The following is a 14335-nucleotide window of genomic DNA, read 5'->3' as shown; positions in this document are numbered from 1 at the left end:
GTTCCTTTATGAGCACCAGTCAGTACTTGTTTGGCCTGCCAGGCCAAAACCGATGTTAATTGCATACTTTGACTGTCCAATTTAGTGTTTAGTATGTTAAACAATTGGGTGATAGTTTGCAAAATGAGGTTCATAGCTTCCAAAGTAAGTTCAACCACTTTCGGTATATTTTGAGGGGTTACGCACTTTTCTAATGAACTGCACTTCCGAGGAGTAGGGACCAGAAAAGAAGAGGTCATGTTAGATTGTGAAAAATCAACATTGGTAAATAACTTAGGAGAAAAGGACACATTTTCAAATGTTTCTTGAATCGTGACTACTACGTCATCAGAATCTGTAGGTAACACAGAGTCAAAATCCTGGGACGGCTCAAACATGGGGACCATGGAGTCACCTCTCAGAACTGTACTATCAGATAAGGAAACATTTGTAGAAGTATGCTGCCCGACCTGGATTTTCGTAGTCGAATTTGAAAGGTCTGACTGGTAACCACTGCACTTTTACAGGCCTGTTTCAGGCAAGACTTTGGTTTTGGCGAAAGGCCCACATAACGAGGAGTGGATACACATGGGATGGGTTTTGTTTGTTTATCATTAGGCATTGGGATTTCACAGTGTAAATGCGGCATCTCAGTCTGCAAAGTGTACAGGGTTTTTTTCATTGCAATATATAAAACACTGTAATATGACAACACACAAACGTACGGAGCAACGTCGGTACACGGCTAACAACCACACACTTTTCTTATCAAATGCTCAAAACTAGTCACCTCTCAGAAAAAGGCCCGCTCGACTCGACTCACCACGGCGAAGCGGCTAAGCAGGACTTTCCGGGGCTTCCATGGGTGCACAAAATTTTATAGGCACGCCTCCAAAATTGCGTGAGCAATGCCTAAACAAGTAAAGAAGTAAAGAAAAGAGGTTTAAATGTCTGTATAACTCAGTATGAGACTTTATAAAAGTCCTTTTGCATTGGTTCTTCACCTTATGGATATGCTTGCTTCAAATAGAAATGCTGGAAACAACGTCGACGAGTCCACAAGTCCACAGAAGACTGAAGAGCTACAATGCGGCTAAGCGGACTTTCCGGGGCTTCCACGGGTTGCTAGACTATGGAAAAAGATTAGACTAGCCTCTTTGGTGAGTCACACTTATTGAGCATATTCAAAATAGGTCAATTCCCAGTCCACCCCCCGAATTTGCCTTAGTCCGGAAGACATGCTGGAATCTTGTTTAAATGCAAAAAAGATGGAAAAAATTGGAAACAATATTAAAAAATGGAAACAATGGTAAAAAATGGAAAAACTGGAAAATTGAAAACATGAAAAACTGGAAAAATGGAAAAAAGGGTATTGTTCAAAATCAAATAAAAATGGGAGTCAAATAACCATAAAAATGAAAAAATACAAATAAAACCCGGTGGTGAAGTTCTCTTCCCTGCTTTCCTCGATCTGTCCCACAGTGATAGGTTCCACTGGAATCTCCTCAGGTATTCTCGCTGAACGTTGGACAGCTCCACCTGGAGCATGATACCGTGGAGGAGTGTGCCCATATGTGTGACGTTAGCTGCGTCTCTGAAGAAGGTGATGACGTCAACATCTGCAGGCCTCCCCACCATTTCTGGATAGTCAGTGACTAGACGAAACTGGACATTATGCGCCAGGCGGCTGTCCTCGGGTGACATGGACATTTGTCCTGCTGGTCTGGGTTCTGGATCACAGGCCTTTCTTTTGATGAGAACAGTATCTGCACTTTCCTGCTGCGTGGATTGCAATCACGTAATTTAGCTTGATCCACACTTGATTTAGGTATTTATTGTTTCTTGGGTCTCTGATGAATGTTAGGGTATCCGTGGTTCTCTCAAGGAGTCCGGGGCACTCCTCTATGATGCGAAAGATAAACGTCTATGTCAGCTCATCAATGATCACTTGTGGTGGAAGCATTTGTGTCTTATCATTGTATTCTGGCAACACAGCGAAGGCTTCCGCGATGACAGTCAGTAGTTGCCAGATCACCTTATTGTTGGCAGGATTTTGGACAAAGTCTGCAATGCTGGTTACTCTCCCTACAAGCGATGGATATGTCTCTAGTATTAACTGAAAACAGGACAGCACATCTCTTGTGATATTCCTGTTGGGGGATGTCATACGTTTCTGCAAAACAAAGTCTGGGTGTTGGTTGATTCAGGTGACTGTGTGATGTTCTTAACTTTTGCTCTTAGTTCATCAAAGTCTCGTTTACTAATAATGCTTGGATATGGCTTGATTCAAAAGTTCGTATCATCAGTGTGTTGTGGCTTATTCTCTTCTTTACCCTGCAACTAGAATGCACAGAGTGGTTGTTATGTCCTTATCCCCCTTTGCTTGGAGAAACTGTCCTGTTTTAAGCCACAACTTGCATCCAGATTCTTTGTCTTAGAATTCCTGCTCATGCGTCCTTCTTCCTCGTCATAGCTCTCGTCTGCACGTGCTGAGGTTCTTCCGCGTTGTCTGTAGGTTCTTCGCGGTGGGGTGCAGCTAAGGGGATCTCACCGATATAAGGTTTAATGTCATTTAGGAAGATCCAAGCTCTCCTGCCTTGTAGTTTCACGCTGAGGGAGTGCAGTCCTCTACGATGAATGGGCCGTTGAATCTCGGCTCCTCCCACCTTTTCTTTGTGTGATTTCTCACCAGCACTGTATCACCAGGGAAGATGATTGGCGTACGTAGCCCTTGAGCTGTGTCTGTTTCAGCATCTCCCTCTGGGTCTGGTGTTGTGCTGCACCCTTTTCGTCGTCGTTGCAGTTGGTCTGAAATGACAGCGAGGCTTGATGTCATGCAGTTCAGATATTCCGACAACTTGGTTCCCAGGACCTCTCGGGTTGACTGGGCATCACATCTAGCTCTATCTCGAGGGGTAAGGGGGGTCCTCATTCTCCTTCCTTTGACTATCTTGTGTGGCGTGAGATGATGGTCGGAGCTTGGTTGGTTCCGAAGTGCATACAATGCCAGTGGTAGACAGTGCAGCCATCCCTTTTTTAGAGTAAGCTTCAACTTGGCTATCCTTTCCTTCAACAAGCCGTTGAGCCTCTCGCAAATACCATTTCCCTCTGGATGATACGCCGGCGAGAATTTATGCTTTATACCAAGCAACAAGCTAATCTGTTCAAAAACTGTATTTACAAAATGAGCCCCATTATCTGATCTCATCACCTCACACACCCCCCCATCTAGGAAATACTTCCCTCACCAGGAATTTAGCAGCACAGGTCAAGTCTGGGTGTGTACAGGGACCTGCTTCTATCCATCTAGAGAATGAACACACCACTACAATTAAGTACCTGTGGCCGTTACATGCTTGAATCATGTCGACATAATCGACGTGTAAGTGCTGAAATGGCCCATTTGGTTGGGGGATGACTCCTCTCACTACTTTTAATGTGTGCCCAGCTGTGAACTGCTGGTAAAGTATGCAGTTCACTATAAAAAAATGCAACCTGCTCTGCTAAATTCGGTATTAACCAGTCTTCTGCGAGCGTTGCGGCTAGATTTTCTTTTGTCATGTGGAACGGGTAGTGTAATTGTTCAAGTGATATCTTTAGTAGGGCTACAGGCATTACTGGTTTACCAGTGCTCTCTTACCTCCACTATCTGTCCGGGGGGTTCAAAGAACACCCTTGTCGTTTCCACGGGTTCTTTTCGTCCTGTGGTGCCTCCCGTTGTAGCTCCATCAATTGAGTTTGCCCCATATTACTATAAGCCTCTGGTGTGGCTCGAGTTATCATAATACGCTCATGGGTGTGTGCCACTTCTACTTCCATGATTGTCTCAATTTTGGATGCCATACGCTTGGCTTCCATGTCTGCTGCGTAATTTCCACGTGACACAAAATCTGTCCCGTGAGTATTAGCGGCGCATTTCCCGACCGCTATGCCCACTGGGAGCTGTAGTGCTTTGATCAACCTGTCCAATAAGGCTGCGTGCTGCACTGACGTGCTGTCTGCTCGGAGGTAGCCCCTCCGTTTCCAGCGTGCTAGTCCTGCGTGCACTGTGGACATCACATAGGCAGAGTCACTATACACCGGTACTTCCCGGTCTGCATGATTCTCAATGGTGACTATCAACGCCAGTAATTCTGCAGCGTGTGTTGAATAATGAGATGGTATTTGTGCACTAATGAGTACTTGGAATTCTCTGTTCGTTATCTGTTTTATTACAGCAACACCCATATATCTTTGTCCGTCTTCTTGGCCAATTCTCGAGGATCTGTCAATGAAAACAATCTCACCTCCCGCCAGGGCATTTTCTTTCACCTTGGGGATTTCATCATAGAATTCTTTGTAGTTTGCACAGTCATTTATCGGCTCGCCTTCAGTGAATGGTTCAGCTATGAGCACGGCTGGATTCACTGTTTTCCATCAAACTATTTTGATTGATGGATTTGATATGATTACCTCCTAGGCATTTGGTTTCTCTAAAATGGCAAATAATGAGTGTTCAACATATAACGTCATGGAGGATCCCATTACAATGGTTGTCGCCTTCTCTATGGCAAACGCTGCGGCAGCTAAGCTTTGTTCGCATGGGAACTGGCCTCTCATTACTGGATCCAGATTCCCACTGTAATACACCAGGGGCTTGTACCCCAATTCGTTTTTTTGAGCAAGTACTGCCGTCATAACATTGACATTCATGTGCGAGAACAGGTAGAATTCCTCTGCATAATTAGGAATCCCGAGATCTGTGAACCCCTCTTCCATCGCTTCAGTCCATTCCATTTTTTCATTTGTCGCTCGGGCCTTCTTAAGGACCTGGGGCAAGGGCTTGGTATATGAGCTGTAATTGCAGACCCATGCCCTAACATAGTTGCACAGGCCTAGGAAGCTCTGCATTTGTTTTATTGTGAGTGGTGTAGCCGTGTTCATGATAGCTTCAGCCCTTTCTGGGGTGACCCTTTTCCCCTCATGCGAGATTAGCTGGCCTATGTACAGAACCTCTTGTTGACAATATTGTAACTTTTCTTTGTCAACCTTATATACTTTCTCAGCCAATAAAGTCAGAAGCTAGATAGAATCACGCCTGCATTGTTCTTTAGTGGTGCTGCAGATCAGAATGTCATCCATATACTGCAAAACAACACTGTCTACTGTAATGTTGCCCAGGTCCATTTGCAAGTCTTGGTTGAAAATGGATGGGGACTCATAGTACCCCTGCGGCAACCTCGTACATTTTAGGTGCATTTGTCTGAACGTGAAGGACGTCAGATATTGTGAGTCACGGTGCAGCGGGGTTGAGAAAAAAACATTTTTCAAATCAATCACCGTGAAGTATTTCGCCTCGATCGGTATGTTACACAAGATCGTAGATGGATTAGGGTCTATAGGGAACTTGGCTTCAACAATATCGTTTAATGCTCATAAATCTTGGATTAAACACCACAACCCTCCTGTTGATTTCTTGATGGGGTAGATCACCATATTGCAGGTTGATTCTGACATCACAAGGATGCCCTGCTCCATCATGGCAGAAATTGTCTTTGCAATCCCTTCATCCGCTTCTCTGGACATGGGATATTGTCGTGCCCTTGGTAAAATTGCTCCTGGTTTCAATTTAATTTTCACTTCTCCTGCTCCTTTCAGGAGGCCTAAGTCATTGGGTCCTGTAGTTCCATACTGAGGCAGGCACCTGGGCCATATCGTCATCAAAGAATGTGGGGCGGATGAATGTCAACATCATTCTCTGTGGTACTTCTCGTTTGATCATTTTGACCCAAAATATGAGACTTACCTCCACCCTTGTCTCTTCTGAGTCAGGGTGTTCTTCGAACAGATCATCATCGGTGACGTCAGTCACCCGGTACCCTTCTTCAATGGCGATAATTGCACACCATTGTCTGCCTTCATCATCGTACCCTTCGATCATTACTACCTTCCCTCGTTCTGCTGCGATATGTATCGATAAGGGAAATACTTGTCCCTCTTCTTCATGCATAGGTATTCTTGGTCTGAATAGAAACTAATCAGGGGTTCTCATAGTTCTATCTGCGAGGCCTGGCAATCCCGCCATAAGCACACGCACGCAATATGCAAACTCTTCCGGTTCTAATGGTACAGCTCTCATGGCTATATGTCCGGAGAACGCTCTGACCATTTCGAATACATTAGAATAATGCATTCCTGGAGTGGAGCATACTATGCCCTCTTCTGTGAACGATATAGTCATATTCAACTTTGTCATTAAATCTCAACCCAAAATGTTTACTGGGGTTTGGCGTGAATATAACAAGGGCACATTCATCTCACATTCCCCCAAAGAGACTGGGAGAATGTCCATAAAGGGAACTCTACTGTGAGCCCCTGTAAAACTCTGAGTGTCTATGCCCTGGCCGGACAAAGAAAACTTGCCTCCTCATATGCACGAGTGTGTTTCACCTGTGTCAACTAAGAAGGAATATTCTTTCCCCCTATGATGACATTTACCCTAGGTTCCCTGTTAGGGTCTGGTGTCACTGATAGGATAGAGCATATCAGAGTTTCCCGTGAGCTGTCCTATTGTTATATAGGTTTGGTCCACGGTATACTTGTGGATTTCCCCCATTTCCAGGGTTGACTCCCCCTCCGGAGTTAGTGCCCTGTGACATTTGCGGCGGTGCCTGTTGAGATTGCCCTGTGGCAAATTCCTCATATTCGAGGGTTGAACCCCTTGTGGCGTACCTTGCTGCAAGCCAGGTGCCTGCTGGTTCACTGCGTGATTCTGTGCACTGTCTTGTTGTGGGACGGCAGGCTGATTCACCATGCCTGTTCCCATCACTTGGCCATTTTGCCACATGCCTTGGTTTCTGCACACGCGCGCCACATGTCCTGTCATTCTACACAGCCAACACACTGGTGGTTGGCGGGCCATCTGTCCATCTGTCGTAGCTGGACTGCCCATCTACGCGTTCTGAAAGCCATCTTGATTATTCTGAAAACCTCCCTGATTACTTTGAAATCCTCCCTGATTACTCTGCCATCCCCTTCCTCTAAATCCCCTACCCCTCTGGTAAAAACCTGCGCTACCCTGGTTATTCTGCAATGGGTTAGTCACTTGTTGCGCGCTTGGCTCAGCTGGGTTTGTCAGCATGGCTCCCTCAAGAGCATACTTTGAGAGTTTCTTTTGCACCAGCTTCGCTTCCTCACCTTTACGAGTTGCCTCCTTTTTTCGATTCTTTTCTTGCAACAATCTACAGTAGTGTGCAATTGTCAACTGTATTTTGGCCCATGGTTTAGCTTTTACTCCTACCAATTTCTTGAGCTGTTTCTGCACCGGTTCTGGCAACCCTTGGCACAATATATGGTAGAATACAGGGATTGATTTCGTCCAAGATTCATGCCTTTTCGAGCACCCATGCGTCTTGAAAATTCGGGATATAAATCAAGGGATCCTTTGACTCTTTCATTTTTCCAGTCATTATAGCTCCCATATCGGAAGTGTCTGGGTACAGCACTTGTAGCGCTTTACACACTGCTGCTCTACAATTATTAAATGGTGCTCCGTCATGGGTAGTGTTAGTTATGGTTACCCCAGGGTACCCAGCCCGCTTCCATACATCATCTGCTCTCTCACCCAGTATGGCGATCATGAGACCTTTAATGTCCCCTATAGCCAACGTGACACCCCCTGACATTTTTTCTAACTCGTGTATCCATTTCCCAGCTCCTGGAGTCAGCATTGGAAGCTTGTTTTTCAAATTCTCTCAATCCATGTGTGGCCATGGGATATATTGTGGTCTTGTGCCCCCCTTTTCTAGCAGCGGGAACTTAAATGCGCAGTCTTCCTTCTCTTTCCCCATAGCTCTCCTGTCTATCGCCGGGGTAGCATTCCTGCATCGCCGTCTACCTGGCAATGTCCTCAATCTGTCTACATAGGCAGGTGCTGGCTCCCCCCTCTTACCGCGGGGTATTCCCCCATGTCGGCCAGGCTGCGCGGCAAACCCCGATACCCTAGGCGCGGACTCACTAGTGTCTTACCATCGTACCCCTTGGTTCCTTGGGAGCCGCTTCTCGTGTTGTCTCCCATCTTCGTGTGTCTCGTCCTCCGTTTCCCCACCGGAGTCGGGCGCTGATTGTTCCCAGTTCATGCAACTCCTTACATCTTCTTCATTCTTACTAATTTCTAGCCTATCCAGGGACACTCCCCTGCTACCACTACTTCGGGTGACATCCTCAGTGTCATACAGCTGAGTGCTTTCCAAGCACTCATCTTCCCTTCACCCTTGGGAAATATGTTCCAGCCCCATTTCATCGTATATTTTATCAATCGTTTCCCCGATGCTTCTGGTGTCGAAGTCACCTTCAATGTTTGCCCCATTTGTGCCTGATATTGACTCATTTGCAGGGAAGAATTCTTCGATGTCTTCCCATTCTACAACAGGATTGTGTTTTTTAACTTCCCACTCCAAATATTCAAGATCCCGTGCCCTCTGTCTACGTTTGCGTTCTATATCACCAGCGACTTCCTTGCGCTTCCTTGCTTCTTCTCTAGTATTATCTTCTTCCCTTCTCCATTCATTTCTACGTTCCTTTTCCCTTCTAATTTCCTCATTTTCCTGTCTCTTTACTTTCTTTTTATCTTTTCACGTACTCTTTGCTCTTCTTCCAAACTTTGCTGATTCGGTCTGTACTGGTCATAGGCTGCATTCTGTTTGCGATCGAGCTGTTTTTCTTGCTCTTCGCGATATAGCTGTTCTCGCCTCAGCCTATGTTTCTTTTTTGTTCTCTCGTCCCTCATTTCCTTTTCCTTCTCTTTTTCCCTTCTCTGTGCCTCATTGGACTTCTCTCTCGGCCTTATACTATCACTTCCTTTACCATCAACTTTCAACAATATCTGTCCTCCCATCCATTCGTCTTTTGCGAATGCTATCTCATCAGTTCTGCCTTCGCTTCCCTTCCATTTCTTTCTCTCTCTCTCCTTAACGAGGGGTGCACTAATCTGTGCCTCGTCTTTCCTTTCCTCATCAGGTCTCTCCGGCTCCCTCGGGACTTCAGAGGTAAGATTAATTTTCTGCTCCTTCTCCTTGATTTTGTCACTACAGTATTAGGTGACTCATACGCAGGGTTGCTGTACCCCGTAGCTGCCTTAAGCTCTCTTAACGGGTAGAGTCCCTCTGACTTACTCCTCTTAATTTCTGGCTCAGGCGGGGCTGGTGGTGTGGTAAGCGTCTCACCCCCCTCCGTGCATATGTTTAGTATCCAATCTGCAGGGGGCTCTTCCTTCTTTGGCTGTTCAAAGATTTTCCGCAGTTCTAGAAAAGCAAGACGTTTCTCTAGTTTCTTGCCTGTGTATGTGGCATGCAGATAAGTCGTCATATGCTGTAAGACGGCTTTAGATAAAGACCCGTTCTGTGGACACGGCATTAACATTTTGTGGGCGGTACCCTTAACCCACTGCGCACTATACTTCTTAAGCTTTAGTGCGTGCTTGGGTAATTGCTTGCACAAATGGGCAAGTGGGGTAACCTCCTCCATTCTCAGATTTCTTTACCAACAATATTTTATGCAATTTTCACACATCCAACAGTATGAGCGAGCACCAAATATGCAAGCTCCAATCCAATCTTTCCCGTCAAAATTCTATATCTTCAATTTACTCAAGAACATCAATCCATTGGCGATTCCCTCTTGGTTACGGAATTGCGTAAAGCCCAAACTTCATTTCAAACAATCAACGATACAGTTCTTTGTATTTGACATATAACAGGACACGCATGACAAACATTTGACAGACTAGATGGACCCCTCTGGACACACATATACCTGCCTTCTAATAAATACCCCGACATGGGGTTTAAACTAACCCCTTTAGTGCCGTCTTTAATCATCACTGTAGTCTAATCGTCCCCCATTATGTGGGCTCTGAGTTCACGTTTCTTCTGACAGCTGTATTAAAGCGCAGGAACAAGGCAAATCCTCTTACTTTTTTCTCTCGGTTGCCCTCCCGATAACCTACTTTTTCTCTTGGGTGTCCTCCCGGTAACCTCACTTTTTCCTCTCGGTTGTCATCCCGGTAACCTTACTTTTTCCTCTCGGTGTCCTCTTGGTAACCTTACTTTTTATCCCTTATACTCGAGTCATTAACCCCTTATGTATATACAGTCTTCTCTACTTCTATTTTTATTTTCTCCGCCACCCCCGTTACCTTTCCCTTACTTGTTCCAATGCCTACAAGACATTTGCCAAAGTAATGAGTTTATTGTTTCACTCACCGCTCACATCTTTTCCTCTCTGGAACTTCGGGATCACCGCCCCTCCTTTTTCCCACATCTTGCGGTCTTTTCGTCCGATCCTCTGCACGTGGGAATGAGAAGGGTTATGCTTAGAAAGGCAGGTTCCTTCAGACCTACTGCAGATTTGATGGACTTACTTCTATCATTGTCCATGGGAAGCTTCTCAGTCTACTCAGCCGAATGGTGAAGGACTTGTGATATTGCCGAAGGCCTAGAGTTACTTCGTGCCGTCGGTCTATGGGTGTCTTAGTATTAATCAATCAATAGTTGATGGTCGAACCATCCTCTGCTACCAAGTGTACAGGAGGCCGGAGCATCCTCTGACCGGCCCATAGGTCAGAACTCACCCTCTAGTACCTGTAAGACAAGATAGCTACACCTTGAGGAGGTTAGGGTGCAGGATTCACTTACTCAGACACACTTCAATAAGGACAACTCAATAGTTTGGCAAAGGGAAGTCCGTTTAATGACAAGTACTAAAAACGGGGAAACAATTGGTAATCATCAATGATGCAATCGCCTGTCTCGCTTCAACTCCCAACTTCTTCATGCTGACAGTAACTTTTATAGCAAATTCGCATCATCATTGACATGTAAAACTCATAAGTTTGACATGCAATTCTATTGGTTGGAAAAGGTAATTTATGTATAGGTGCTATATCTATATATGGTAATAGTGTGTGCGGATTGGATAACTCTTATCGGGCGGGCGTCTACGCCCATCCCACTACATCACTCGTGATAAATGCCACTATGACTACGATGTCTTATTGGCTCTACGAAATATAGGATCCTAGATTATTTGGTCTATTGTGATTGGGTGGTTTAAACCCCTATGCATAAATCTTCCACTTTAATTAGCAGCTTGCAGAATTGACACCCAGATGCTTCTTATCAGGAAAAGTTTTGGCATCCTCAGGTTCTGGGTAACATCAGACGTTGGTACCTTTTGCCCTTGGCCAGTCACGTGTCTGTTCACAGTGCATCTGCTTCATTGTCCTTCTTTTTGTATATTTGATTCTTTGTTCAGCCTAGCCACCTGCCTGGGGCCTCCTTATCTCGACTTTCAATGGCTGGCAGTGATGCTCTGAAGTTTCGGTACTTCAAAGTTGCTGCTCTCATCCGTTCCTGGTGTTGAACTCGAATTCCCAGGCATGAGCTACTTCTTGCTGAGTTTTGATTCTGCTCTTCCCTTCTGGTTTTAGCCGGAATATGAATCTCAGCCTTGCTGGCCCCTTGCAGCCTGGGCTTAGTTCTGCTTCACAAAATGGAGTCGCACTTGTATAGCATGCTTTATTGAGGTAGATATATAATTGGCGCATGCTGCTCTAAGCTTCAAGTATTGCAAGCAGTACCGTTTACTGAGCTTCTTGCGTTCCAAGCCTATTTACATGCATTCAGTCCGTTGTTCAGTTCGATCCTGGATACGTTGTTTGTGCTGCAACGTGGTATCTTCTTATACGTCTGTCACATCATTATTCTTTACAGTTTGTCCTTGCGTACCTTCTTTTGTTTGTCATTTTATGTTTATCTGTATGTCAGGTCTGGGCTCTTATGTCGTTACAAATTGCCTTCCATTAAGGCTCTGTGGGTCTCTTCGGGGACAATCTGTAAGTAATCTTTGTTTCGTGTCAGCTGCTGGTATGGTTGTCTCAGTGGATACCTTGCAGCCGATGGTTGTCTGGTTATTGGCGCTTCAATAGGTATACATGTCCTTCTGATGGGTACTGGGAAGGGCCCCACCGTGGCTCCATGTTGGTTCATTTGCTCCTTATAAGCCACATATCTTGGTGAGTATGCTTCTGGCATCTCGACATGGGTGACTGGAGTGCAGGCCATATTTGGGGCCTCCTCTACAAGAACAGTAATGATAACCTGTATAGTGATTTTCAACCACTTTGAGAGTTTGGCGCCATCTGCTTTTTGCTCACTGTACCTTTCCCAGATGGGAAATATCCATTTGCATATCAGTCTTTGTCCCGGCCACATGGGCAGTCCAGCACCTAATGATAATAATGTTTTATTTATATAGTGCTTACACCTAAGCACCTAAGCGCATAATGCACACTGAACTTGGTGTTACAACCCTCAGCCTAAACTTAATATAGGTGTAGGCATCAGCCATATATACTGATTCGACATTCATTAGATTTGTATGTGAAGATAAACATGGCTGCCAGATCTCTCAATTTGTGGATTTTCAGCTAGGAGAGAAGTGCCAATTGAACCAGCATTTTTGAAGTGGAGGGTAATCCACCTTTCAGGTTTAGGGTGGCAGTGCACATCCTCAGTCCACAATGCACAGGCGTTCTTAGAGAATTATATTTACAGGACATTCCAGGTGTGATATCGTAACTAAATGTGTATGTGTATGTTTGTTTCTTTATTTATCTAATTATGTATGTATTTATAATTACTCAGTTGTAATGGCATACACAGAGAACACTAAACACATCAGGTGTAAGAAACAGCAATGTGGTTTGTCATGATAAGTTTTTATTTCTATTTAAATATTCAGTCTCCATCCAGATAAATTGCTGTCCTATCTTAATACATCTATGTTATATGTTCTATTTAAATTAAGTCTTTCTTTATTCTCATGCTTATTACTTCAGACATTCGTGGTTTGCAGTGCATCAATGCCTCCCCTAGGCATGTCAATCATTTCCCTAGCACTGTCACAGGCATTGCGATGTGATGTCTTGAAAGACTTAAAATTAGAAACATCACTACTCATGTATTATTTATGATGGGTGTAGGGTTGTGGGGGTTGCTGTGCATGCTTGAGCAGAGCACACACACGTGTGGTGAACAGCACAGGGCATCTGCATTCAAGGTGGTGGCAGGAACAACCAGCTCCCCTATTGTAATCATGTGTTTATCAATTGAGGACTTTCAGAAAAAAGGAGGTCTATTGGAAGAGAGCGGGAGACCCTACAAGTCTTTCTTACCACAGTCTATGCAAGACCCCCCTAGAGGCCACGGCAATTCATAAACAAAATCGGTGGTTGGGGGTCATGTTGTGTTTAGGGGTCTACTAAAAACCCGGGTGGGCAAAGCCCACCAGCTGGCAGGCTGGCTAATAGTGCTAAACTCATTGTTAAAGACACAAGCAATACTGATGGAGTTAGGGAGGTTGTTGGACTCAAACATGCGAACCTAGTGCTAATGGGCGAGTAGCAATGCTGGTTTGTAAACCTGGTGCTACAATAAAGACATTCTAGTGATCTGCCTAAGGAGCCACCATCAGGGTTTTTCTGTGAGCATCATTATGACCCTGTAAAGCACCACGTCTGGACCCATTGTGCTGGGTGGGGGCGGATACCAACAGGCCCCAGCAAATCATTGTTCCGGCACTGCAAGTGTATTGAGCCAATGGGCTGCTCATGCGGGCAGATGCATTCCTCAATGATTTCTATACACCACCCAAGTAAATGTTGGATGTTCATATTGGCAGCGAGGGCACATATACACGATCCACCGCCCCAAGGTTCTCTAGGCACTTCCAACTGGCATCCCTATTCACTCTGCGAGACAGTACCACTCAGAACCTTAAAGATCATTAGCCTACTTTGGTTTCATCTCCACTCTTATCTTCTATAGCCTAAAGATCTCTAGTAAAAGCAAAGCAATTTGGGTCCTTAATTCATCAATAATGTATGTCAGACAAATAACCATAACATAGAATAGAAGGTAAGGGCGTGGTTGTCATTGTTGCCTAGTTGTTCCCTCACTTCAGCTGAAAGTTGGCATCTAAATTTGAAGTTCCCCTTCCACCCCAGGTCCATGTCCCCAATCTGGCCTGCAGCAAACCAAATTGCGTACCGCGCACGCAACCTGCCTCCATGCAACTGTTACTTCTGAGTCATGCACAATTTAATATAAGTCTCTTTCCTGAAATGTATATTTCATATGGTTATGCAGTACATCTGTAATCCGTTATGATTATTACAGAAATTGTTTCCATGGCGGCAGCGCCGCGCAGGCCGCGTACCTCAATTTATACATGGCCTTTTCCCGGGGATTGCCAATGTTATTAAATACGAGCCTTGTTTACAAGTGCAACAACAGCTCGATTCTGGAATATGCCATGG

This window comes from Ambystoma mexicanum, chromosome 5p (assembly GCF_040938575.1).
Source record: "Ambystoma mexicanum isolate Mex_15411 chromosome 5p, UKY_AmexF1_1, whole genome shotgun sequence".
NCBI classification, from domain to species: domain Eukaryota; kingdom Metazoa; phylum Chordata; class Amphibia; order Caudata; family Ambystomatidae; genus Ambystoma; species Ambystoma mexicanum.
Note: the sequence above shows the minus strand (reverse complement) of the source record.